Genomic DNA, 17,680 nt, shown 5'->3' on the forward strand with positions numbered 1-17,680 from the left:
TAAGAAGAATAATATATATGTATCCTGTAACAATTGTCAACCAAATATTCTTTACAAAAATATGTAAAATATCCTCCAACAATACTAATAATTTTTGATATTCAAGAACTCAAATTTTTGTATCTAAAACAAAACAAAAGTATCGACAATACAAATAAAAAAACATATATGTATACATTATTGGTGAGACGTATTACATCAAAATTGTATTGACAAGTATGATGAAAAGTATGATATGGTATAAAAAATTGATGAGTGTAATATTAGCATATACGACATAGTATTGTTGATTTATTTTTTATTTCATTCTTTTTTTTCTTTTTTCTTTTTTTCTTTTTTCAAATCTCATAATTCTCTTGACAAGTTTTAGGTCTAAACACAGCCAACAAAATAAAAAAAAATAATAATAATAATAAATGAGGTTCAAGTGAAATCCTTAGCTTTGGCTTCCTAACGCATCTTTTGGCGACATGCATATATACCACACGATTATAATAACGATTAGGGTAATGCCATATAAATTGATAAATTATATATTTTTTTATTATTTGCATGAGATGTTCCTATCATTTTGAAGTGATTAATGTTATAAATTCTAAAATCATATCAAATTTGTAAATTAATTTGAGTAATGTCATGATGATTAAATTTACTTAAATAAAATATTCATGCCATCTTCTGTAACGCCCTCAAAATAATAACATTAAACCCATCAGATAAGACATGCATTTTCATTTAAACTAACCGCATTCCTTTCATTCATTAGAATTCCAAGACATAAGTATTACATGTTAACCTCATAACAAAATGCCCTACGGGCTTACAGCTTTCCAAGTTAACACTTGGTTACAACAAAGAGTTCTAACTCGTTTACACATTAAGCCCTTGGCTTGAAATTACATGTAATACATCAAAAGTAAAACGACGAAACTATGCCCGCCACTAGCCTCCCAGCTATGTCCTTGGAGGTGGCATGCTTCCTGCACCTGAAAATGATATTCCCATATAGGGTGAGCCACAGCCCAGTAGAAATACACTAAACCAACCATGGACAATGACTAAAACATTAGCAATTGATAGTTGGTCAACACTGATACAATCACATAAATTACATATTTATGTCAACGACTTACAAGTCCCAATTACTTTTCATTTTCCCTTTTTCAACAGATAAGCATGCTAGCTCTATCATCATTTCCACAGATATGTATAAAAACTATATCTCACATTCAGATAAGCATAAAAGCTATATCCACATTCTCAACAGATATGTATATCAACAATACCCACAGATAAGCATACAAACTGTATCCACACTCTACAACAGATATGTATATCAACAATATCCACAGATAAGCATATAAGCTGTATCCACACTCTACAACAGATATGTATATCAACAATATCCACAGATAAGCATATAAGCTGTATCCACACTTCACAAAGATAAGCATATGAGCTCTATCTTCACTTCTCTAGACAAGCATATGAGCTCTGTCTACGGAGTTCATCCCCTATCTCCTCCCAATACCTATCCGGTTTAGAGGTACATCCCCTATCTTCCCCTAAACCGCGGAGTACATCCCCTATCTCCTCCTCTACACATAACGTATATAAACACATTGGTTCTATATACAATCACACAATACACACAATTAATGTATTCTATCAACCGTCAAGTTCCATGACACATTCCATTGATTAGTTTCCGTTTACCTAATCATCATGCATTGTCTACAACAATCTCGACTATCCTCCACCGATAGCCCAAAGCAGTTATTTCTAAAACAGAGAATAAATGCACAAATGGATATTCAATCAACATTTCATTTCCTCATTTCTCACCAATTAATTATCCCAATTAATTAAACAATGTAATTAGGCCATTTTCCATAATTACCATTTCAACCCTTAGGTCCCATTTTCATCAATGATTCAACAATCATTCCATTTTTCTATGCTAAACATGCATCTAGGTTTATTATGAATAAAACCCCAACTTTTGTAAAATTACACAAAAGCCCCAAACTTTCACAAAATTACCAACCCAAGCCCAACATCTCAAAATACCAAAATTTAAAGACAAAACCCATAGAGAGGAGTAGGTTATCCCTACCTCAAATTCGGAGTCCCAAAGGAGAAGACGACAAAACCCAACGTGCTCCAAAACCCGAGATTTTCAGATTAAAATGAAGCCCTCGACGATCAACAACTTTTTTGTAAAGGCCAAAGGTGAGTAAATCACTCCTACTAGATCAAAACCTAGAGAGAAGGTAGAGTCTAGAGTGAGAGGCTCAACAATGGTGATTTTGGAAAAGTAAGAGAGAGAAGAGAAAGTGAAAAAGTGATTTGAAAAGTCACAATTTCGGGATTTAAACCCAGTCTTACGCTCGAGCGTAAAACACCCCGCTCGAGCGGCCACTCACAGACTTCCGCTCGAGCGGCCAACCTCCCGCTCGAGCGCAGAATGCACTCGCCCAGCACTTTTGCAGAACCAGGCCTCCGCTCGAGCTCACAACACTGCACAACAAGATACTGGATGGATGTAATCTACGCTCGAGCGCCAACACCTCCGCTCGAGCGTACAGGCCAAAAATCTGGACAACTAGTTTTGGTTTCTAAACTCAACCAACCTGTAACAAACCCGCTCAACACATCCTATAACTCAAATACAAAGTAAGAAAGGATGTAAACAAGATAATAAACAACTACCAACATCCACGGACACATGTCCGGATCACTATACAACAAGGGTAAACCCGGGATCGCTATAACCTCCCCCCCTTAAAGAATTTCGTCCCCGAAATTAAACACAAGTTTTCAAAAACAAGTTTTCCTCCATTTTAAACAATGTTACATTTTAACATTCAACAATTCGACCCATTACCGGTCATCCCATCCCTTTAACAAGAGACATATCACAATATGTAAACAACATATGTATTTTCAACATGCATCAACATTATGCACTATCCTTCCAATTTCAACAATATATTTAACACATATAATGTCACTTTCAACTTCCATATGAGGCAAGTTCCAAAACATACTTCCAATAACCAAAACATTTTCAATGTTTCACAACTTAAGACATATATCCAAGCTCTTAAGTTCAACAAAATGTAAAATTTAAATATAAGATTACACATCAACAAACAAGTCCGGATATTTCTCTCGGACTTCTAACTCACGTTCCCAAGTGGCTTCCTCCACTCCGTGATGTTTCCACAAGACTTTCACCAAAGGAATGGTCTTGCCACGCAGGACCTGATCCCGCCTATCCAAGACCCGAACCGGTCTCTCCTCATACGAGGCATCCTCATCTACCTCTAAATCAGTCCAATCCAACACATGTGATGGATCTGGCTCATACTTCCGAAGCATACTCACATGAAACACGTCATGCACTCCGGATAACTGCGGCGGTAAGGCTAACCGATAAGCAACCTCGCCTATTTTCTCAAGGATCTCAAAAGGACCAATAAACCGAGGGGATAACTTCCCACCCTTCCCAAACCTCATCAGGCCTCGCCTAGGTGATATTTTCAGAAAGACATGATCACCTACCTCAAACGCCAAAGGCCTCCTCCTACGGTCGGCATAACTCTTTTGTCGACTCTGGGCTGTAACAAGCCTCCTACGGATAAGCTCAACTTTCTCCGTCGTCTCCCTAACCAACTCCGGACCCAACAAAGGTGCATCACCCACCTCGGCCCAACACACTGGAGACCTACACGGTCGGCCATACAAGGCCTCAAACGGTGCCATACCGATGCTAGACTGAAAACTGTTGTTGTAGGCAAACTCTACCAATGGCAAGTGCCTCTCCCACGTCCCACTGAAATCCAGGACACAACCCCGAAGCATATCCTCGAGGATCTGAATAGTACGCTCGGACTGCCCGTCAGTCTGAGGATGATAAGCCGTACTAAAGGTCAACTTAGTGCCCAGTGCACTCTGCAAACTCTGCCACAACCTAGCAGTAAAACGAGGATCTCTATCTGAGACGATCGTCACTGGGACCCCGTGTAATCTCACTACGTCCCGAATATACAAATCGGCAAGATGATCTACCGAATCTCTCACGCGCATAGGAATAAAGTGCGCCGACTTAGTCAACCGGTCTACAACCACCCAAATAGCATCACTACCCCGCTGAGTCTTCGGAAGACCTACAACGAAGTCCATAGTGACATGCTCCCACTTCCACTCGGCAATAGGCAAGGGTTGCAACAAACCCGCTGGCCTCTGATGCTCAGCCTTCACTTGCTGGCAAGTAAGGCACTTCGATACGAAAACAGCCACATCTCTTTTCATACCCCGCCACCAAAACTGGCGACCCAAATCCTGATACATCTTAGTACCTCCCGGATGCACCGCAAGGCGCGAATGGTGAAACTCTCGGAGTACTTCCTCTCGGCAAGACTCCGGTACAAACACACGGTCTCGGTATCTCACACTCAGGTCGGGATACATCGTCAAACCCTTCTCAACTTTCCCACTGGAGATCTTTTCTCGGAGGGATTCTACCTCAAGGTCACCTCTCTGTGCCTCTAACACTCTAGTCACCAGTGTAGGCTGCGCAACAACAGAAAACAAGGCCGCAGCCTCAACAGATTCGCCTAGTAGCAAATCAAACTCGCCAAGTGCTCCCAACATTACCCATTCCCGGATGGCTATACAAGCTACATCACTAATGGTTTTCCTACTAAGGGCATCGGCCACAACATTGGCCTTTCCCGGATGATAATGCAACTCAAAATCATAATCCTCGATGAACTCCATCCATCTCCTCTGCCTCAGATTCAAGTCTCTCTGTGTAAACAGATACTTCAAACTCTTGTGATCCGAGAATACCTCGAACCTCTCACCATAAAGGTAGTGCCTCCAGATTTTCAAGGCAAAGATCACAGCTGCTAACTCTAGGTCGTGTGTGGGGTAATTCTTCTCGTGTATTTTCAACTGACGTGAGCCATAAGCTATCACTTTCCCCTCTTGCATCAACACACAACCCAAACCCTCTCGTGAGGCATCACAATAAACCGCATAACCCAACCCTCTCTCCGGAATAATCAACACCGGAGCGGTGGTCAATCTAATTTTCAACTCTTGGAACGACTTTTCACAAGTCTCACTCCACACAAACTTGACTCCCTTCCGAGTCAGTCTAGTCAACGGTGACGCTAACCTGGAGAAATCTTTCACAAACCGACGGTAATGCCCAGCTAATCCCAGAAAACTGCGGATCTCAAACACACTCTTAGGCTGTGCCCAATCTTGCACTGCCTCAACCTTGGATGTATCAACAGACACCCCTTCCCCGGATACCACGTGGCCTAAGAATTTGACTTCCCCCAGCCAGAACTCACACTTCCCAAACTTGGCATACAGCCTATGGGCTCTAAGTAACTCAAGCACCACTCTCAAGTGTGCCTCGTGCTCCTCCTCAGAAGACGAATAGATAAGGATATCGTCCACGAAAACAACCACAAATCGGTCTAAGAACTCCCGGAAAATCCGGTTCATCAAGTCCATAAAGACTGCCGGTGCATTGGTAAGTCCGAATGGCATCACCAAAAACTCGTAATGGCCATACCGCGTACGGAATGCCGTCTTAGGAATATCTTCCTCCCTGACCCTCAACTGATGGTAACCCGATCTCAAGTCTATCTTAGAGAAACAACGGGAACCCTTCAACTGGTCAAACAAATCATCTATACGGGGCATAGGGTACTTATTTTTAACCGTAGCCCGATTCAACTTCCGGTAGTCTATACACAATCTCAAGGCACCATCTTTCTTTTTAACAAAGAGTGCCGGTGCTCCCCACGGTGAAACACTAGGGCGAACAAAGCCCTTATCGAGCAATTCCTGGAGCTGAACTTTCAACTCAACCAACTCTGCTGGAGCAAAACGGTAAGGTGCCATAGAAATTGGCGCCGTACCAGGCACTAAATCAATAGAGAACTCTATCTCTCGGTGAGGTGGCAAACTAACAAGATCTTCGGGAAAGACATCCGAATACTCACGAACCACCCTCGGTAATACATGCTGGGTTTCACCACTCTCACCACTCTCAAAGCTAGCAAGTAGACTACTAAGCTCACTTCGCCCTCGTGAATCATACCCCGGTGGCAAAATACTACCAACCCGGTCTCCCAAGAAATGAAACCACTCCCCGCTCAAGGTACACAATGTAACCCTCTGGCGGTAGCAATCAATAACAGCCCGGTATGACGATAGCCAGTCCATACCCAAAATAACATCAAAACCCTTCATGGGCATGACAACAAACGGAAAAGGAAGCCTATAGTCGGCGACCTCTATATCACATCCTCTAACACCTTGTTTCAGAATCAACTCACCACCCAAAGGCGATACCACACAAATAGGAGATGCTAATTGTGCTAACTCCAATTCCAAAACAGATGCAAATGCAGCAGATACAAAAGAATGAGATGCACCCGTGTCTATCAACACATTAGCAACTGAGTTGCAAAACAGAAAAGTACCTCTCACCACTGATGGAGCCGGTACTAAGTCCTGGGCGGTAACAGCATACACGCGCCCCGTAGGCCCCTGGTCTACCTGCTCACCTCTCGGAGCAAAAGACTGCTGCACAGACTGGGATGACGAAGCTCCCGGATTGGCCCTCGAGGCCTGCACAGACTGAGCTGGCTGAAAACCCTGCGTCTGCCTAGAACCAGACGCTCCCGAAGTGGCACTCAACTGTGGGCAAAACCTCTTCATGTGCCCAGGTTGTCCACACTGATAACAAGTCAAGAGCTGCCCCCTGCCCAAACTCTGACTCTGCGGTCTAGCTGAAGAAGAAGCAGCTTTCTGACCCCCACCCTTCTGCGGGCACACAGATACCTTGTGACCCAGCTGGCCACACTTGTAACAGGTGAAATCCCCCTGACCACCTCTCCCGGAGCCTGCACTCGGCACTGGAAAGGTCGATCTAGCAACACCACCCTGCGACTGCTGAGGGTTAGAACCCCTCTGCCTCCTGCCATCACCCTGACTATCTTGGCTCCTCTTGGAGCCTCTCTGGCCCTCATCCTCCTCCTGCATCATAAGCTCCATATGAGCTGCAGCGTCCACTAGGTGTCTATACTCTCGAATATAAGACCCACCAATTCTCAACTTGAGGCCCCGCCTCAACTTCCGTTCAAACTCATAGCAACGGCGTTCCTCAGACGCCACCAGTTCAGGTGCAAACCTAGACAGACTGGTAAAAGTAGCCTCAAACTCGGCCACTGACAAGCCCTGCTGATTAAGCCGGCTAAACTGATCCCTCAGCTTCTCCCTAGCTGCTGCTGATAAAAACCTCTCCTGAAAAGCATTCACAAACGCCTCCCAAGTACCACCAACACGAGCTTTCTCGTACTTCCACCATTGACCCGCATCTCCCTTTAGTTGGAAGGATGCCAAGGTCACTTTCAGTGCTCCGTCCTCGATGCCAAGCATCTCAAACGTCTTCGTTGTCTGTTCGAGCCATTCATCTGCCTTAAGCGGCTCTTTAGGATCCCCGATAAACTCGTCCGGATTACACCGGAAGAACTCCCTCTTCAAGAAGGAAGGTCCTGTCTCAGCTGCCTGATTCCCAGCTCTAAGAATACCCAAAGCTCCTGCTATCTCTCTGGCCAAGGCACCCATAGCCTGCTGACCTACTGGCTCGGCCACATTGGCCTGCCCAACTCCCTCCTGCACTGCCGGAATCTCACCCTGTAACGGTACTTCCTGCCTCGCAGGTCTACCACGCCTAGCACCTCTTCCTCGTCCTGACATCCTAATAAAGGCAACACAGAACGTTAGCACATTCATAAATGTGCCGAAACTAAACACTCACGTCCTAATGCATAGACAACTGTAATTCACTCCACATAAGCACATAAACACATAAGCACTTACGAATTTCATTTTCGGATAATAATAGTCCCGAGGCGTTACTAGAGTTCCGGTTAGAAACAGCATTGATCAAGTGCCTTTCCAACAAGACTCCCAGAAACTCAAGGATCCAATCAATATCCCAGAAATTAAATCCCATACACACATAGTCACATAAACATGTTATCACTTAAGCACATAACATATGATACCACATTTAAGTCTCTATCAAGCGAGACAAACCCATTGTGATACTAATCACTTCCCACGTACCCAAAGTATTCGAACCCGGTACGCTCTGATACCAAGTTGTAACGCCCTCAAAATAATAACATTAAACCCATCAGATAAGACATGCATTTTCATTTAAACTAACCGCATTCCTTTCATTCATTAGAATTCCAAGACATAAGTATTACATGTTAACCTCATAACAAAATGCCCTACGGGCTTACAGCTTTCCAAGTTAACACTTGGTTACAACAAAGAGTTCTAACTCGTTTACACATTAAGCCCTTGGCTTGAAATTACATGTAATACATCAAAAGTAAAACGACGAAACTATGCCCGCCACTAGCCTCCCAGCTATGTCCTTGGAGGTGGCATGCTTCCTGCACCTGAAAATGATATTCCCATATAGGGTGAGCCACAGCCCAGTAGAAATACACTAAACCAACCATGGACAATGACTAAAACATTAGCAATTGATAGTTGGTCAACACTGATACAATCACATAAATTACATATTTATGTCAACGACTTACAAGTCCCAATTACTTTTCATTTTCCCTTTTTCAACAGATAAGCATGCTAGCTCTATCATCATTTCCACAGATATGTATAAAAACTATATCTCACATTCAGATAAGCATAAAAGCTATATCCACATTCTCAACAGATATGTATATCAACAATACCCACAGATAAGCATACAAACTGTATCCACACTCTACAACAGATATGTATATCAACAATATCCACAGATAAGCATATAAGCTGTATCCACACTCTACAACAGATATGTATATCAACAATATCCACAGATAAGCATATAAGCTGTATCCACACTTCACAAAGATAAGCATATGAGCTCTATCTTCACTTCTCTAGACAAGCATATGAGCTCTGTCTACGGAGTTCATCCCCTATCTCCTCCCAATACCTATCCGGTTTAGAGGTACATCCCCTATCTTCCCCTAAACCGCGGAGTACATCCCCTATCTCCTCCTCTACACATAACGTATATAAACACATTGGTTCTATATACAATCACACAATACACACAATTAATGTATTCTATCAACCGTCAAGTTCCATGACACATTCCATTGATTAGTTTCCGTTTACCTAATCATCATGCATTGTCTACAACAATCTCGACTATCCTCCACCGATAGCCCAAAGCAGTTATTTCTAAAACAGAGAATAAATGCACAAATGGATATTCAATCAACATTTCATTTCCTCATTTCTCACCAATTAATTATCCCAATTAATTAAACAATGTAATTAGGCCATTTTCCATAATTACCATTTCAACCCTTAGGTCCCATTTTCATCAATGATTCAACAATCATTCCATTTTTCTATGCTAAACATGCATCTAGGTTTATTATGAATAAAACCCCAACTTTTGTAAAATTACACAAAAGCCCCAAACTTTCACAAAATTACCAACCCAAGCCCAACATCTCAAAATACCAAAATTTAAAGACAAAACCCATAGAGAGGAGTAGGTTATCCCTACCTCAAATTCGGAGTCCCAAAGGAGAAGACGACAAAACCCAACGTGCTCCAAAACCCGAGATTTTCAGATTAAAATGAAGCCCTCGACGATCAACAACTTTTTTGTAAAGGCCAAAGGTGAGTAAATCACTCCTACTAGATCAAAACCTAGAGAGAAGGTAGAGTCTAGAGTGAGAGGCTCAACAATGGTGATTTTGGAAAAGTAAGAGAGAGAAGAGAAAATGAAAAAGTGATTTGAAAAGTCACAATTTCGGGATTTAAACCCAGTCTTACGCTCGAGCGTAAAACACCCCGCTCGAGCGGCCACTCACAGACTTCCGCTCGAGCGGCCAACCTCCCGCTCGAGCGCAGAATGCACTCGCCCAGCACTTTTGCAGAACCAGGCCTCCGCTCGAGCTCCCAACCCTACGCTCGAGCTCACAACACTGCACAACAAGATACTGGATGGATGTAATCTACGCTCGAGCGCCAACACCTCCGCTCGAGCGTACAGGCCAAAAATCTGGGCAACTAGTTTTGGTTTCTAAACTCAACCAACCTGTAACAAACCCGCTCAACACATCCTATAACTCAAATACAAAGTAAGAAAGGATGTAAACAAGATAATAAACAACTACCAACATCCACGGACACATGTCCGGATCACTATACAACAAGGGTAAACCCGGGATCGCTATATCTTCCATGTTCCTCGGTACAAAGCTTTTAATGGTAACTTAAAAGAAATAAGCCACACATTTTTAGCAGTTACATAATACAAAGATACAAAACTAGAACACAAATACATACATAGACACAAGAGATCTAATTTGACCTTACAATCCCAATATCGTAAGCCTCACACTACAACATATAAGACTTTTGGCGACCAATTATTTTGGTCCCTAAAACTATTGTTTTAGTCTCTAAATGGTTTTTGTGACAAAATTAATTTCGTCACTAAAAAAGTCACTAAAAGTACGTCTAGAAAAGTCTTTAGCGACCAATTTTTGAAAATATCCCCAAAAATGACAATTAGCGACCAATTTTATATTGTCACAAAATGTTTAATTTTACAAGACTAAACATTTGGTCGCTAATACTTCGTCATAAAATGTCCCAATTTGGTCGCAAAAAACAAAATAATGACACTTTTAACGACTATGATATTTGGTTGCTAAAAGACATAACTTTCTCTACAACACATTTTCGTTGCTAAAAATCAAAGTTAAATTTTGTAATCATTTAATCTGATAGCTAAAATGCACAAAATTAAATGTCATCCAATCATATGTAAAAAAAAAATGACATCCGCATATCAAACCCACTCTATTCCCAAACCTTAATGAGTATATAGAAAGTAAATTTGACAAAAATTAAAACTGAAAGTTTCCAAATTCAAATCAAAGTAGTAACAGTTCAAATGAAGAATAGCAACAATAGTTTCTTCAAAGAAAATATCTAGAAAAACATTTTCTCAACATCAATATCAGGCTTTATATTAGACAGGCTTGACACAAGAGGCTTCAAGCTGTACTTAGGTGTGGCACCCTTTGGACATCCCTGCAACATAAAATTCAAAAAGAAGAATCAACACAACATAACCTCATTAAATAATCAATAGTCATTCATAATCAAATAAGTTACAAATAATGAAAAAACACGTTATCTCAGTGTACTTGGAGTATTAGTGAGCTATAATAAGAATCAACACAACAAGAAAGTGAGTCACCTAGAATCAACACAATAAGGTTATCATAATCCAAGCATGTTATCATAATCAAATGTTCTAAATAACAAACACACTAAATTTATAACTATGATAGATCTATCTAGAGCAAAAGGTACTTACTATGATGGTAAATCAGAAGTAAAACCTTCCCGACTAATCAGTTGCAGCACCAAATCAATCTTGGCATTGACCTCCACGCTATTAGACTCCAAATTGTGCACTCTTGCATTCAGTTCCTCATTGATTCTCCATTGCTCTTCATGCTCCCTTCTAATTTCCTCATTTTCTATCTCAAGAGCAGCACGAGTACGTCGACCAGATGCTGTTGTACTAGGTTTAGGACCACGTCCTAAACCACTTATGTAGCCAGACTTACGCCCAAACACCTCAATGGAAAGCTGCTCATCAGATAGTGGGCCAGATCCATCTTCTATAGCTTCATTCTCCCGCTCTTTAAGTTTTTTCTACAATTGCTTATGAAATTAAATATAGTCATTTCATATATACATTGTAATAGAGCAACTGAAGACATTGACTTTCCTATTTACTTATCCTAGAGAGAACATAATAACTGGTAGAGAAAGCACCATAATCTAGTAGCAGGTCTAATATTCTAACTGAATTTTCTAACTTTAAAGTAGCAATTCCCAAAAGCTGCTTTTTCTAACTTTAAAGTATTAATAGGTCTAATATTCTCTTCAAACATGCGTTTTTAGATGCCATGCCATCCTTGTTTCTAGGTCCCTGACAACCTACAGAAGCATATCAATCACAAGTTTCATTATTCATGCTTAGCAAACATTAATTAACAATACCCAGTTTATTTGAGTTAGTACGAATTGCATTTCTAGTTGGAGGGGAGGGGAAGATTATTGGGAAGTAGGGGAAGAGATTTTAACAGACCCATCATGTTAACACATAATGTGCACTCAAATTAAAATGGACAGCCCCCAGTATTAATTCAATTCAACCTCCAAATCTTAGTATGAGAATAAACAGTTTGTTATACCAAAGTCCTACTCTTCTGGACAACATGCATGTATTTACATAGCCATAAATGATACAGGTTAATGTAACCAAAATATAGAAGTCACATTACCCTCAAACCAAATGCTATGTAACTTAGAAAAGATTGATTCAGAAATACATTCATAGCTTTTACTCCCCAACTTTTAAAAAGAAAATAGGGTTTGGCACAATCTAAGTGAGTTTGGATTATGTTTTATAATCTAAGTGAGCTCACACTTGTACAGATCAAAATAGTAAGACCCGTTCATAATTATGTAGGAAATCGATAGTCCACAATCTGTCTTTTTATCATAGTTAGAACAAATATTATGAAGGTGTATGTCTGTGTAGTAAATTATTTCTTACAATAATTAATAAAACACACGAATCTGCTAAACTGCACAAATTGTGTATTGACTTCAAGACTTTGTTAAATTGGAACTAAACATGTAAATCATAGATAAGATAAGCCATTGGGGTTGCTGGCTATTTTATTAATTCTTCCACCAAAACATACAACTCTGATCCATATATTGTCCAAATCATAATCTTAAAAATTTTCTTTCCAAGGAGAACAATGGGGAGAAAGAAGCCGCAAAAGGAACACATATCTATTGGTTAATAAAGCACAGACCTCCACCCTAGTGGTGGTGACAACTTGTTACTGCTAGGCCTATAACATGATTAAAACATGCAATCAAAAAAACAAATCGCTAGGCTTTCAGCATCTTTTGGTTACTCTGATTCAAATATAGAAGTGAACATATCAATATAAAATAATAACAAGCACATCTCTTCTTCAATCATCAAACATCTCCTTTAGGTAAATTATTCTTCCAGCAACTTCCATGCTAATTCAGGATGAATTATCAAGTGTAAATATGACAAATAAATGTTGGTCTTTCCAAAGATGTAGCTGCTACTTTTTTGGGATGGCAATGCTTGTCAAATAAATTAGCAGAAGTAATATACTTACTATAAAAAGCATTTTATAAGAAACTGAGTGTCCTAAGTTTTTAAACACTTAAACAATCGAGATAATGAAACATGGCATACCACAACAAAATACTATTATACAATTGATTCAGACAATGCACCGCTAGTCTCAAGGACGATAGAATCAATCATCAATTTCATCTTCCGGATCACTATCATCATCAATCATATCATCATCAACTTGATCATCCATGTCTTTGATGATAACTCCTTAAAGAACAAGCTAAACTCAATTAATGCATTGCTCACATCCTTTTTCAAACATCCACGTAGAGCAATAGGAAGCAATCTTTGCAAGATAACATGGCAATCATGGCTTTTCAACCCCGTAATTCGACAGTCAATTTAAACTTTTATTTCCTAATTATATTATTAAACATTTTTCAATTCAAGAAATTTTTGCCAAATCCTATAAACTGCATAAAAATAAGAAGGGCGTGCTGGAATGGGTCAATTGCATAACTTTCGGCATAATATGAACTAAGTGGCTGCTTTCAAACTCGATGTCACATCCTAAAGCTCGGTAGGCAGAGCATTTTACCATAACACCAAGCAATGGCCCCTGACTAGTAGAATGTATAATTACGAATATATTAACAATACCGATTTTAATAAGAAATAATATACTAAAGAGCACCAAAGAGGAGGCAAATAAAATCATCAAAAAACAACAGGTGTGTTATTCCTGATCATTGAGTAATTGTTAATGTAGTTTCATCAAAAAACAACAATCTGTTGATCCTTTTATTTATTTATTTATTTTGATAGATCTTAGCCTTAATTTCTTAATTGGTTGTAGAATTAGAAAGCGAAAATTTAAAAAAATGGCAAGAAATCAAGCACAATTTACCTTCAACCTTGCTAACCGCAGCTTTAATACTGCCAAATCCACCTATCATACCCAAAAATTTTTTTTTGGTCAGTCCATGGACAAGTATCAAGTCTATCGAGAAGAACAAACACCTAACAATAACTGATATCATGCATCAACATGTATGACATAAAATAGCCTGTGTAAGATTTGCTTCTATGTGTGTTGTGGCATAATGACAGAGCTGTAGGAAACCAGCGAGTATCAAAAGAAAATGTTGGTTATTAACTATTATATAAAATATAGATAAAAATCCAAAAATACGAACATAGAATATAGGATTATCCCTTTGAGTTCTATTCATATTCTGACCTTGTTTGCGTTCTTTCCATATCAAGATTTAGAAATTTGAACAAAGCTATTACAACTCATGCTATCTTTTATGATTTTCTTGTTTTTGTTCACATAATGATGCACCTACACAATGCCATCTATGTAGAAAATTAAGATTTATTGCCAAGGAACTCCAAGATCAAGATTCTCATCAACCATAAGGAAAATAAAAAAGAAAAAAAAAATCAGAACAATAATCTATTATAATGCAATTCTGTTTGAGGCGTAGATTTCATTATTGATTTATAACAAAAATGGCAAAAATAATCAAAGAATAGATGATATTCTTGTGTCCTTTTTCTCTTACGCATCCCCAATTCTTCATCTCCAACACTCATTAGATTAGACATACATATATACACATACACAAGTTCAATCTATGTAAACAATTGTTCAATTCCAACAAGCATTAAGATAAGAAACAAGTTTAGTCTCTGTAAAACACAGATTCAAACACAATAAGAAATTGAAAATACAATAAACAGGTCGATTACGGAGATCGAAGATCGATTATGATAAACAGAGATTGAAACACAATAAGAAATAAAGTAAGACACAGATTGAAACACGATAAGAAATTGAAAATACAATAAACAGTTCTGTAACGCCCTCAAAATTATCCCATTATATATATAGTTGACATGCATTATTTACAGAAGACAATTTATTAATTCATTCATCAGAGTATTACTAAATAAAGCATTACATGTAACATCGAATAAAATGCCCTACAGGCTTACATCTTTCCAAGCCAACACTTGGATTCAAAAATATGAGTTCTAATCTCAATACAGGAAAAGCCCTAGGCTTGAATGTTTACATGTACCAATAAATAAAAAAAACTATTAACTAAAGGTAGTCTTCTTCAATCCAGAAGCCAAACCCTCCCAAGCTAAGTCCTTGGAGGTAGTTTATCACCTGAACCTGAAAATGATGTTCCCATAAAGGGTGAGCCACAGCCCAGTAGAAATATACTAAACCACATATAAGCAATGAATAAAGCAATAGCATTCAACAGATGGTTAACCAAAATAATCAATTACTTCATTTTACAGTCTCAAGACACTATTGCCAAAGATATGTTTTACTTTCCAATTTTATCAACATGGCTCAGAACCTGGCCAAACTTATAACAGTGAATCACAAATATCATATTCACATCCTTCCAATATCAACAAACAAATGAGACTCAAGCTCAAATCAAACACTTCATACTTCCAGATTGATACACATTTTAGTGCTGTATCAATAAAACACTTCTATATAAATAAGCACACATAAAAGTGATGCTAATGGAGTCCATCCCCTATCTCCTCCCAAACAAAATCCGGTTTAGAGGTCCATCCCCTATCTTCCCCTAAACCGTGGAGTACATCCCCTATCTCCTCCCACACACAAAACAATGTATGCAAATGCAATGCTCAATCAATACACATATTTTCTGTATCAATGCCATAGTCAAAATTAATGACTTAACCAATGTGATTAGTTTCAGTTATTCCTAATCCACATGCAATGTCTACAACAATCACGACTATCCTCCACCGATAGCCCAAAACAGTTATTTCTAAACTGAAAATAACTATGTCAACAATTCAATAGACAAATGATTCCAATTACCCAATTACGCTATTTAACCAATGAATTCCCCAATTCCATGAATTACTTATACAAATTAATTCAATAATACAACTAGGGTTGTTCCCAACATTTACCAAAGTACCCCCAACATATCAAATTACCAAAGCTTAGAACAAAACCTATAAAATGGAGTAGGAAATCCCTACCTTGAAGAAAATAACCCGAATGGAGAAGATAGAGATGAATGCCCAAATTCCAATGTGCTCCAAATCACCAAATGTTCAGATTAGAATGAAGCCCAAGCCGCCCTCTATCTTTCTTACAAAGAACTTAAGATGGATTCACACTAGAAGTAGATGAACACCTAAAGAGAAGATGAGTTTTGAGGGAGAGAAGTCGGACCTAGGGTTTAGAACCAAAAAGAATAAGAAAAGACTGATTAAAACCCGCTGCTGCGTATATAAACTGGACAGGCTCGCTCGAGCGAAGACTTGGTCGCTCGAGCGACCAGACACAGAGAAACTACGCTCGAGCCAAGGAAGCCTTGCTCGAGCCAACAAATCAAAAGCTCGCTCGAGCGAAAGAAAGCTCGATCGAGCGAAGAACTCAAACCCTCAGGTCTGCAACAAGACACACGCTCGAGCGAAGGAACTATTGCTCGAGCGAAGGACGAACTAACTCGCTCGAGCGAAGAAAATCTCGCTCGAGCCAAGAATGCACAGCTACAGGTCCAAATCAAACGCAACCACTCGCTCGAGCGAACAACTCCTCGCTCGAGCGAAGAACCAAAAACCTGGACAGCAACACTTGGTTTCTAAACCCAACCAACCTGAAACAAACCTGCCCCACACATCCTATAATTCCAAATGAGAACATAAGGGACAACAACAACAATTATACAATGACAGAATCTACGGAACCTAAGTCCGGATACAATAATCAAGTGGGAAAAGACCGGGGTCGCTATAGTTCAATCTATGTAAAACACAGATCGATTACGATAAGAAATTGAAAGTTCGAATTGGAGCTCTTACAGGTCGATTACAGAGATCGATTACGGAGAGAGAGAGAGAGAGAGAGAGAGAGAGAGAGAGAGAGAGAGAGAGAGAGATGCACCAAAATTTGAAGAAGATTGAGCTCTCAATTTGCCTTGGAGCTCCCGACTTTAGGGCTGAAGATTGACAAACTGAGGGCAGAGATTGGAGATTGACAATTGAAGATTGAGCTCAATCTTCAATTGTTAATTGAAAAACAACTATTAATCTTCAAATGTGGAGCTCAATCTGCCTTGGAGCTCTTACAGGTATGAAGATCGATTACGGAGGGAGAGAGAGAGAGAGAGAGAGAGAGAGAGAGAGAGAGAGAGAGAATGAGCAAGTTAGGGCTGAATCCCGACTTTTCAATTGTTAAAATAATGAAAATAATTGGTCTCAAATTGTTTTTAATTGATAATGGCGAAAATATTTGGTCCCTAAATGTTAATAATATATTAGCAACTAAATTTATTAGTCTAAAAAAATTATGTAAATATATTAGCAACCAAA

At 39.3% G+C, this 17,680-nt stretch overlaps 1 protein-coding gene and 1 long non-coding RNA gene across 3 annotated transcripts in view; one reads left to right on the top strand and one right to left on the bottom strand.

Moving 5' to 3' along the window:
* The window catches only part of LOC114265851 (putative ribose-5-phosphate isomerase 4, chloroplastic), a 260,134-nt gene that overhangs the window by 120,564 nt on the left and 121,890 nt on the right, over nucleotides 1-17,680 (top strand). The window lies entirely within an intron of this gene.
* On the bottom strand, nucleotides 10,912-17,318 carry LOC114301757 (uncharacterized). The gene is made up of 4 exons (XR_014341022.1): nucleotides 17,253-17,318; nucleotides 14,202-14,243; nucleotides 11,468-11,811; nucleotides 10,912-11,178 (listed from the first exon to the last, which is right to left on the bottom strand). It is a non-coding gene; the product is annotated as an uncharacterized LOC114301757 (long non-coding RNA).

Source organism: Camellia sinensis, chromosome 9 (assembly GCF_055761805.1).
Source record: "Camellia sinensis isolate YWXY chromosome 9, ASM5576180v1, whole genome shotgun sequence".
NCBI lineage: Eukaryota > Viridiplantae > Streptophyta > Magnoliopsida > Ericales > Theaceae > Camellia > Camellia sinensis.